General features: G+C 40.0%; 1 long non-coding RNA gene across 1 annotated transcript; it reads left to right on the top strand.

Moving 5' to 3' along the window:
* Window positions 1–3,276: 3,276 nt before the first annotated feature.
* On the top strand, window positions 3,277–6,319 carry LOC132655453 (uncharacterized). The gene is made up of 3 exons (XR_009593264.1): window positions 3,277–3,399; window positions 3,952–4,000; window positions 5,377–6,319. It is a non-coding gene; the product is annotated as an uncharacterized LOC132655453 (long non-coding RNA).
* The last annotated feature ends 3,566 nt before the right edge of the window (window positions 6,320–9,885 follow it).

Below are 9,885 nucleotides of genomic sequence, written 5' to 3' on the forward strand. Positions count from 1 at the left end.
ATTTCCAGCCTTCTGCTCCTCTTGGGTCTATCTGCTTCTTTTTTTTTCTAGGGTTTTTAGTTGGGCCATTAAGTTACTTGTATGTGATGTTATAAATTTCTTCTTGAAGGCACTTAGTGCTATAAATTTTCCTCTGAGCACTGCTTTCAATGTGTCCCATAAATTTGGGTATGTTGTGCCTTCATTTTCATTGAATTCCAAGAAGTCTTTAATTTCTTTCTTTATTTCTTCCTTAACCCAGCTGTCATTGAGTAACAAGTTGTTCAGTTTCCATGTGCATGTCGGCTTTTTGTTGTTTCCATTGTTGTTGATGTCCATCTTTAGTCCATGGTGGTCCGACAGAATACAAGGGATTATCTCAATCTTTTTATATATGTTAAGGCTTGCTTTGTGACCAACTATATGGTCTATTTTGGAGAAGGTTCCATGAGGTGCTGAAAAGAAGGTATACTCTTTTGAGTTTGGGTGGAAAGATCTGTAGACGTCTATTAGGTCCATTTGATTTAAAGACTCTGTAAATGCTTTTATTTCCCTATTTGGTTTCTTTCTATTTGATCTGTCCCTTGGTGAGAGTGGGGTGTTGAAGTCACCCACTATTAGGGTATTGCCATCAATGTGTGGTTTAAGCTTTAATAATGTCTCTTTTATGAATGTGGGTGCTCTTGTATTTGGGGCATCAATGTTTAGAATTGTGATGTTTTCTTGGTGAATTTTTCCTTTGATGAAAATGCAGTGCCCCTCTATGTCTTTTTTGATTAGTTTTGGTTGAAAATCTATTTTATTAGCTATTAGGATAGCCACTCCTGCTTGTTTTTTGGGTCCATTTGCTTGAAAAACTGTTTTCCAGCCTTTTACTCTGAGGTAATGTTTATCTTTGTTGCTTAGGTGTGTTTCTTGGATGCAGTAGAATGTTGGTTCCTATTTCCACACCCATTCTGTTAGTCTGTGTCTTTTTATTGGAAAGTTGAGTCCATTGATGTTGATAGATATTAATGACCATTGAATGTTATTTCCTATTATTGTGGAGTTGGCGATGTTACTGTGAATCATTGCTTGTTTGCTTTTGGCTTTTGTTGGAAATTATCTTTACCCTATGTTTTCTTGGGTGTATTTGTTTTCATTGGATTGGAATTTTCCTTCTAGTATCTTCTGTAGGGCTGGGTTGCTGTTCAAATATTGCTTAAATTTAGTTTTGTCGTGGAATATTTTATTTTCTCCATCTATGTTGATTGAAAGCTTTGCTGGGTAAAGTAGTCTAGGTTGGCACCTGTGGTCCCTTAGGGCCTGCATGATCTCTCCCCAGGCTCTTCTGGCTTTCATAGTTTCTGATGAGAAGTCCGGTGTGATTCTGATAGGTTTGCCTTTATATGTTACTTGGCCTTTTTCCCTTGCTGCTTTTAGTATCTTTTCTTTGTTCTGTAGATTAAGTGTTTTGACTATGATGTGGCATGAGGAGTTTCTTCTCTGGTCTAGTCTATTTGGTGTTCTGTAGGTCTCTTGTATGTTTGTGGACATCTCTTTCTTTAGGTTGGGAAAGTTTTCTTCTATGATTTTCTTGAAAATATTTTCTAGACCTTGTAACCTGGACTCCTCTTCTTCAATTCCTATTATTCTTATATTTTGCCTTTTCATGGCATCCTTGATTTCTTGGATGGTTTGTGTTTGGGATTTTTCTGATTTTATTTTTGCTTTGAGAGAAGTATCAATTTCTGTGAGTGTATCTTCAGCACCCGAGATTCTCTCTTCCATCTCTTGAATTCTATTAGTGATACTTACCTTTGAGATTCCTTCTCTTTTCTCTAAGTTCTTCAGTTCCAGGGTTTTCTCAGTTTGTGTTTTCTTTATTGATTCTAATTCCGTTTTCATGTCTTGCAACATTTCCTTCATCTGTTTGAGTGTGGATTCCTGTGTCTCCAAGATGGACTGTAAATTTTTGTTTATTTCCTCTCTTAGTGCCTCTGCTTCTGCCTCCAATTGTTTGGCCATATTTTCATGTGTTTCTTTAAGAGCGTCTTCGTTCATCTTGTTTGTCTTTGTTTCTATTTGGGAGGCCAGATCGTTAAGGGATTTTTTTGTATCCTCTTTAACTGTTTGAATCTCTATGACTATTTCTCTGAGAGATTTTTTGGTTTCCTCTTTATGTGCCTCAAATAACTGGATACCATAGCTTTAAAATCATTTTCTTTTTCTGTTTCTGCTGAGTTGGAGTGTCCAATAATTTTGGAGGTTGCCGGTGAAGCCATGATATCTTGATTTGCGTTGGTTGTGTTCTTTCGCCGACCTCTGGGCCATTTGGTTATCTGTCGTGTTCACTGTCTGTTCCTGGATTCTGCAGGTCAGACTGGTTTTTCTCTGGTATCTGGAGAATTCTTCAGGAAAACGAAGGTCTAGTGAGGTCTAATGGTTTCAGTGTGTGCGTTGGTTATTCAGCTATACCTGTAGAAGGAAAGTTCACAGGCGCAGAAGGGCAAATGCGGGGTAGCGTGTGTTTGAGCGTGTGCTTGTGGGTGTGTCCTAAGGGACAGGGAGTTGGTGAATGAAGAGGCCTTCAGTGTGTGAGAGGGGTGCTTTGCAGGCACTGAAGTTGTTGCAGGCGCTAAGGGATCGCAAGCGCTGTTGAAGAATGCGTGCACGTATTGATTTTACAGGTTTGCTGGTCTTTGGTGTCTATTCAGCTGTTTTTCTGCCACTGAGGGGTTGGAGGGCCCATACAGTCACTGGCTGGGCCGCCCTGTGTAGTCCGTGCTGCCACTTGCAGGCTTGGGATCTGGGACGGGTTGTACTGTGGGCCTGAGTCTCTGTGGCTAGCACTGTATTGGGCGTGCGCTCTGACGGGGTGGAGTTTCGGCTGTGCGTGCACTCATGCAGAGCCGGGTGGTGGTGGTGGTGGTGGTGGGGAGTGTGTTCCGCGGGTCTAGAGCTCGGAGAGAGGGCTCTAGGTCGGGTGTGTTCTCCTCTGAGTGGTGGCGGTCAGCACTCAGTACTGCTCTCCGCTGCGGCTGCGGGTTCTGGAGCCCTGCCTCCCTGCCTCCACCGGTTTGGGTCCCAGGCACTGAGCTTTGCGGCTTTGGTATCCAGGAAGAATTGTATTGTGGATCTGAGTCTCTGTGGTTAGGGTTCAGTGGTTGGAGCTCTGTGATTGGGTCTGAGCTCCTCCTGTGTGGAGGTTTCTGGAGTTATTGCGCTCTGGCCGCTTGGGGCGTGAGCTCCGCTGCACTTCCTGCTGCGGTCTAAGCCACCGGATCACGTCAGCGGGATGGGGGAGGGGACGATCCTCGGGACCGGAGGGCCCGGAGCGGAACGTGTCCCAGGAGGCGGTGGGTGTTCAATGGGTGGTTACAGCAGACCACTGCTGTAAGGGGCCTGGAGCACTGTCTCTGCTGCCTTGATCTCCTGGATGTGAGTTTTGTGCTCAACTGACTGGTGCTGTGTGCGGGGGTTTCCCCGTGGGAGGCCCGGACAAGGGAAGCCCCCTATTTCCTTCCCGGAGAAGTCCGTGCCCGATCTAAATCTACTAGCTCTCCACACTTCTGTGGTGGCCCCTCTCCTTTAGAAAGCCCCACAGTCCAAATTCTATCTTTGATTGACTCTCCACTCACCAATTACAGAGATTCATGTCTTCTGCCTCTCCAAAACAGTGCGCTCTGCTCGCAGCCATCTTGGAGTCCTCAGGATGATTCTTGATACCAATCTTTGGCTTCCACATGAGCAGGCACCGACATATGTTCCTACCCTCCACATGCACATGTACACACGAGCACACGTACCCACACACATGTGAAAAATGGAATAAGAAAAAGAACTTTAAAGAATAAAAATAAATGACAGGCATATTTCTGTCCATTCTTTTTTGTGAGGTAGAAGAATTTAATAATGTTCATTTGTATTTTATTTGTTTCATTTTCTTTCTTGTTAACCCAAACAATTGTATATCTTTTTTTTTTTTTTCAGATCATAAAACCTTACCAAGATACTCATGAAGGTACGCATCTTGGGAAAAGTAAGTAGCCCCTTTGTGGCCTGTAAAACTTCAAAACAGGACAGAATACATGTTAATGTGTGACTCTGACTGCCTGGTTCTCATTTGTGACTAAGGCTGGATTGACATCTGTCCTGTGCTGAGGACATAGAGCGCCCCTGGCCAGCATCTCAAGTATGTGAGGCTCTTTTCCACTCATTCCTTGGTTTGAAGTTGGATTAAACTCTGAGTTGAATAGTCTGCCAACTGGATTCTTGAAATGCAGATGGCTTTCTCCAAGCCCAGCCACTCTGGGACATCTGGTACAATTTCAATCAGGATTGAAGAATCCCGTTGGATTGCAGTCCTTTTCATCATGGTTCTGTTAGCTATTTCTACCAGTCTCCCCTCCTTGCAGCTACCCTGTGTCAGATTCCAAGGCAGAGCAGGCATTTTTTTTTTACAATGCCATTATCCTATTCTAGTCAGTGTGTTGTTATTGCAATAAACATAACTCCAGTTGGTGGGTGAGGACTCCTCCAAGACTTTGTCACAAATGACTGATGTGTGTGACTTGATATCAAGTCTGAGTCCTGGGTGGCAGGCAGTATGAACCATGCAAGAGCTGATGTGCACTATCCATGTCTGCGTCTGACTTCAACACAGGTTCTGAGTGAATACTACCAAATTGTGATATGCTCTGTCTGACATGAAGCTTCATGCAAGATCCACAAACTGGCCATGCTCTGTTTAAACACATTCCGGTAGTTCAACTTAGATCCTGCTGCAAAGCCTCTCAAACTGACCAGAGTGGACACTGATTTCCATCTAGTATGTTCTTCTGCTACTCTCCCAGAAGATGTCCGGGAAGGATGCTTTGTGACACTACTTGTCACTAACCAGTTAGAAATCTAAGCTGCCACCAGTCAGCAGCCAGTATCGGGTCAAATCCAACTTCCTTTTAAAGAATTTTTTATGACTCACAACCCTATTTACTTATTAGTTGTCTGTAGCTTCTTTGACAAAATTCTCTGGTTGAATAGTTGCTTTGGAGAGCTGCAATTGACTTGAAAATATTTACTACCAAATCGGTTATATAAACAATGTATTCTTAGAAATCCCATTATGGGATGGATTTCTTTATTTTAAGACTGAATAGCATTACATATTGTGCCTATCTTATTTTTCTGTTGTTTTATTATTTTTGAGAATTTCATACATAAGTATTATGTTTATGTCATTTTCACACCCTTCTCTCTAATTTCTCCAGTGTTCCTCCCAACTTCTTCTCAAATAGATATTTTCTTCTAGGAAAAAAAAAACTACCACAAAGCTTTTTCCTAAAGAAAATGATTACATAACTAATTTCTTAATCTTTGTCTACAATTCTCCATTGTGTTCAATCTCTATATTTTCAGAGTTTTCAAATGGTCATTTTGAGAAATATTACATCAATATATGGTCTAGCGAAGAAGATAAGGAGGAAAAAGTATAAGGAGGAAGTCAAGAAGGTTATAAGACAAGGAAGCAAGAAAGAAGAAAAGAAGGATAGAAGGAAGAAAAAGAATGAGAAACAAGATTCCCTGGTTAAACTTATAGTAACAGTCTTCTAACTTCTTGTAGGTCTAATTGTACACTTTCCTGTATATCTACCTTTCACTTAAACCTCAAGAATGTTCTGTTGGCATGGAATCCTCCCAAGAAATGGAAAGGGCATGAGCAATGAATTAACATAGCTATACAAATTTGTGTATATAAATGTTTGTTCATGTTTGTACATTTTTGTGTATTAACTCAGGTTGAACATACATGGTTCGCATGTGGTGGTCAGAGGACAGCTTCCAGTGTCAGTCTTTGCTACCCACCTTGTTTAAAGACATGGTCTCCTTGTTGTTAGGATAGTTAGTGAGCTTTGACCTTCCAGTCATTTTCCTGTCTCCATTCCTTTTTACCATAGGAATGCTGGATTATAGACACATTGTCCTAACTTTTATTTTTCTCTTGCTGTCATAAAAAATCTATAACTACTGGGACATAACTCAAGACTTTCTCAGAGTTCTTGATGACACAACAAAGGGTACTTTAGTTCTATGTCCTCATCCAGGAATTGACTTGGCAAGGCCAGTCTAGGCTGAAGCCAGTGCCTTGGAGTCATAACTGCGGTTTCCAGAGATCTGATTCTTCAATCCTGGACTGTGGTTATCAGTTCTAAGGCAGCTGTGTCTGAAGTCTCCAGTGTTCTCTTAGACAACATTGTCTAATCTTTCTGCTGAACTTGGTTCCCCCCACCTTCCCTGCTGTAAATGATATATAAGATGCTGTACTTCTTAATAAATTTGTTTGACATAAGTCACCACTTCACGCAAGTTCTCCTGGTCCCAGATACAGCTTTTGTCTTTTATTTATTGTGTTTACTCTTCCTCATTTCTAGTCTTTCCACATGACACTTCACCATTCTGAACCCTCATTACTGTAGGTTTAGGTCACATGATCGAAAGCAACTCCGGAAAGGAAACAGTTCATTTGACCACAGGTTATTGTTATAATCCAAGCAGGCAACTGCAGGAGCTCGAGAAAAGTGACTAAAGCAGAAACCACAAGAGGACACTGCATATTGACTTGTTTCCTGTGGCTTGTTCAGCTGCCCTTCTTAGACAGCTCATTCCTACCTGCCTCGGCATGACAACACCCTCAGTGAGCCGGGCCCTTCTCTATCAACTAGTGATGACTAACATGTTTCACAGGTGTGGCCATAGACTAATCAGATCTGGGCAATTCTTCTCTTGATGTTTCTATTTCCTAGGTGACTCTAGGTTTCTGACTTGGTGACAGTTGAAGCTAATTATGACACATCTGGTATCAGAGCCAGCTTTGCATGGGTCATGGAAATCTGAAATTGGATCCTTATACTTGCATAGAAAACAAAACTTTAGCTAGTAAGCCATACCAAGATCAATTCTATGTTTTGATAAAACTATGGAACTAAGCTACTTTAACATCACAATCTCTTCAAACCACTAAGAAATCTGTTGTCTCTATATAAAAAAAGTTATATTTCAAAATTTTACTGTAAGAAGACATCAAAAAGTTTGTGGACAACAATTAAGGAAACATCAGTACAGAAGTGTGAAGTGCAGTCATTTAATTGAGACGAATATTATGGCATATCAGTAAATTTTTGTTGTTTGTGCTTTTGTCAGCTTTTCAAAAATTTACAACTTGTTATGAGCTTTTTTTCTCATTCCAAATGCTCACTTTCACACCTGTTTTTAAAATAATTCTTATATTATTTCTCTTTGAAAATCTACCTGTCAAAGTTTGTAGAAACATCAGGACCCATAAAAACTATATCTACCCCAAGCAGAGTGATTCTTTTCAACCTTCTAAATACTTATCATGAGGACTTGTCATTAGCAAAAAAAAAAAAAAAAATAGCAGCTTCCAAAAGCGAGAACAATAGGCATTAGTAAGGCTGAGTCTTTTCTGTGTAACTAAGATGTTTTATAAGACTGTAACATATGTCATAACATTCCATATATATCTACATAAGAAAAACTGATAAAGCATTACTTTAATTTTTCTCATGTTTGCTACATATCACTTGGATTACAGAAAAAATCTATTTAATCAACATGTATGAGAACTATTTATTTCTAATAAGCCAAATATTTCATTTGTCTTATGAAATATTCAACATAAATGTAATATTCAATATAAATAATAAAGAGCAAAATTATGTGAAAATTTCCAGGTCAGTTACTCTCTAACAAAATATAATCTTCATTGAATTTGTATCAAAGTTTTCTTGAGTTGTGTTTAAAATATTTAAATTTTTAGTTTTACACTTCCATTATATTAAATAATTTCCAGAAGTTAACCTGATTTAAATAAATAAACATTCACATTATCCAAGATTATGGTGCTTTTTTATAAATAAAAAAATGGATTATACTATAGCTTTTTATCCCAGCACTTGGAAGGAAGTGGCAGGTGGATGTCTGTGAGTTTGAGGCCAGCCTGGTCTACACAACCTGTTCCAGGACAGTCAAAACTACACAATGAAACCTTCTCTCAAAACAAACAAATAAACACAAAAAAAAACAACAAACAAAAACCCCAATGCATTATACTACACACACACACACACATGCACAACAAGCATGCTGAGATGCACACTCACTTGCAATCACACATACACACACACAGTGATGTTCTACTCTTTAATCAGCTTACTAGAAGTGTAGGCTTCAAACAAGAATATTTCACTCTCTTGTCTAACTGGCCTTTGAAATAGTCACTTTTTTTTTCTTCAGCATCATGTTCCTTTACTTAACTGGCCTATTGTGTGGCAAGCTACTGGACTTAAATCTAGAAATACTAACAACCCTGTTGCAGGATAATTGATCACACTGTGAAACCCAAGATTATGTTGTTTGCTGGAAAAACTTGTTTCTAGTTGTGGTGTGGTTCAGCCCAAGCACACACCTTTACTCCAAGAGCTTTCTGCTTGAGTATTCTAAACAGAATTAAATAAAGTTAATCACAGGTCAAGAGACAGAGCAAGCAACCAGGTGACAGGGAGTAAACATAGGAAAAAACCGTAGAGAATAAGAGGAAGTCAGGAGGATGGATAGAGAGACACACAGGAAGTAGAAGGGAGGGACATTCAGTTGCAGATTTTTTTTGAGACAGTGGGGAGACAGCATGGAAAGGGAGAGCTTCCTTTATTTCCTTTCGGATGTTGGCTGAAGAAGAAGGCAAACTGGGGCCTTTCTCTGCCTCATTAAGCTAGCAGGCTTTTACCCCAGCATCTTGCTCCTGAGTCTTTATTGGTAAAATTGAACGTTTGAGATTTTGTTAAAAACAAAACAACCTTGTCTGCCTTCATGACCAGGTGTGTTAAATGCTGGGAAGGGCAAGTTATGAAGAAAGGCAGTTCTGTAGCTAGAGCAGAGCCCATCAAGCCTGCAGCTAGAGGTGGTATGATAAGTGCATTTCCTTCAAGGTGTTGCAAATCTCTATGTCCTCCCCAAGACCACTTAAGAAATAGATTTTATCAAAAGAGGAGGAAATGCGTTGACAAAGATGTTCTCAAAAATACAAACAATAAAATGTCATGTTCCCAATTTATAACATGCCTGCTTAGTTAAAGAAGTTCCTCTAGTGAAGGATTCACAGATATAATTGTCAACTGGAAAGACTTAAATCTTTTTGACATAAAGGAGTAAATCCTTTCATAAGTGAAATGATTTCTATTTTCACCCCTTGTCTTCAATAATAGAAAACCAAAATGTTATAGAATGATATATAGAGTGGTATATATTATGAGGTTTCAACTTTACCTTGTACAACAATTTTTTTTAATTTACTATTTATTTTATGTGTATTAGGTTAAGAGGTCAAATCCCTTGGAAGTGGCATTATAGACAGATGTGAGCTACCATGTGGGTGCTGGGAATTGAATCCAGGTCCTTTGGAAGAGCAGGCAGTGCTCTTAATCACTGAGCCATCTCTTCAGCCCAGTACAATAAGATTTGAAGGACATTATTCTATCAAAATCTATATTCTATAATTCTATCAAAATTTATATTTTTGCTTGTTGGGAGCCGCGTGAGCGTTTCGCTGGCAGAAACGCACGCGACCACAGGAATTCTTCCGCAACAAAATCTTTATTAGTCACGCGATGAAAGGAGAGGAGAGAGCCCCCGATGTGGCGCTGTTTATATGAGCCCGGGTCGCACCTGAGTAACGTGTGAATACCCTGACTGGCTGCTCACTATTACCCCGCCTGATGACTTGGGCCCATCATGCTTAGCGGGCTTGTGACGTGTCAATACCCTGATTGGCTGCTCACTCTTATCCGGCGTGATTACGCAATTCTTAGCGTGCTTACGCAATCTTTAGTGTGCTTACGCAATCTACGCATG

This window comes from Meriones unguiculatus, chromosome 7 (genome assembly GCF_030254825.1).
Source record: "Meriones unguiculatus strain TT.TT164.6M chromosome 7, Bangor_MerUng_6.1, whole genome shotgun sequence".
NCBI classification, from domain to species: Eukaryota; Metazoa; Chordata; class Mammalia; order Rodentia; family Muridae; genus Meriones; species Meriones unguiculatus.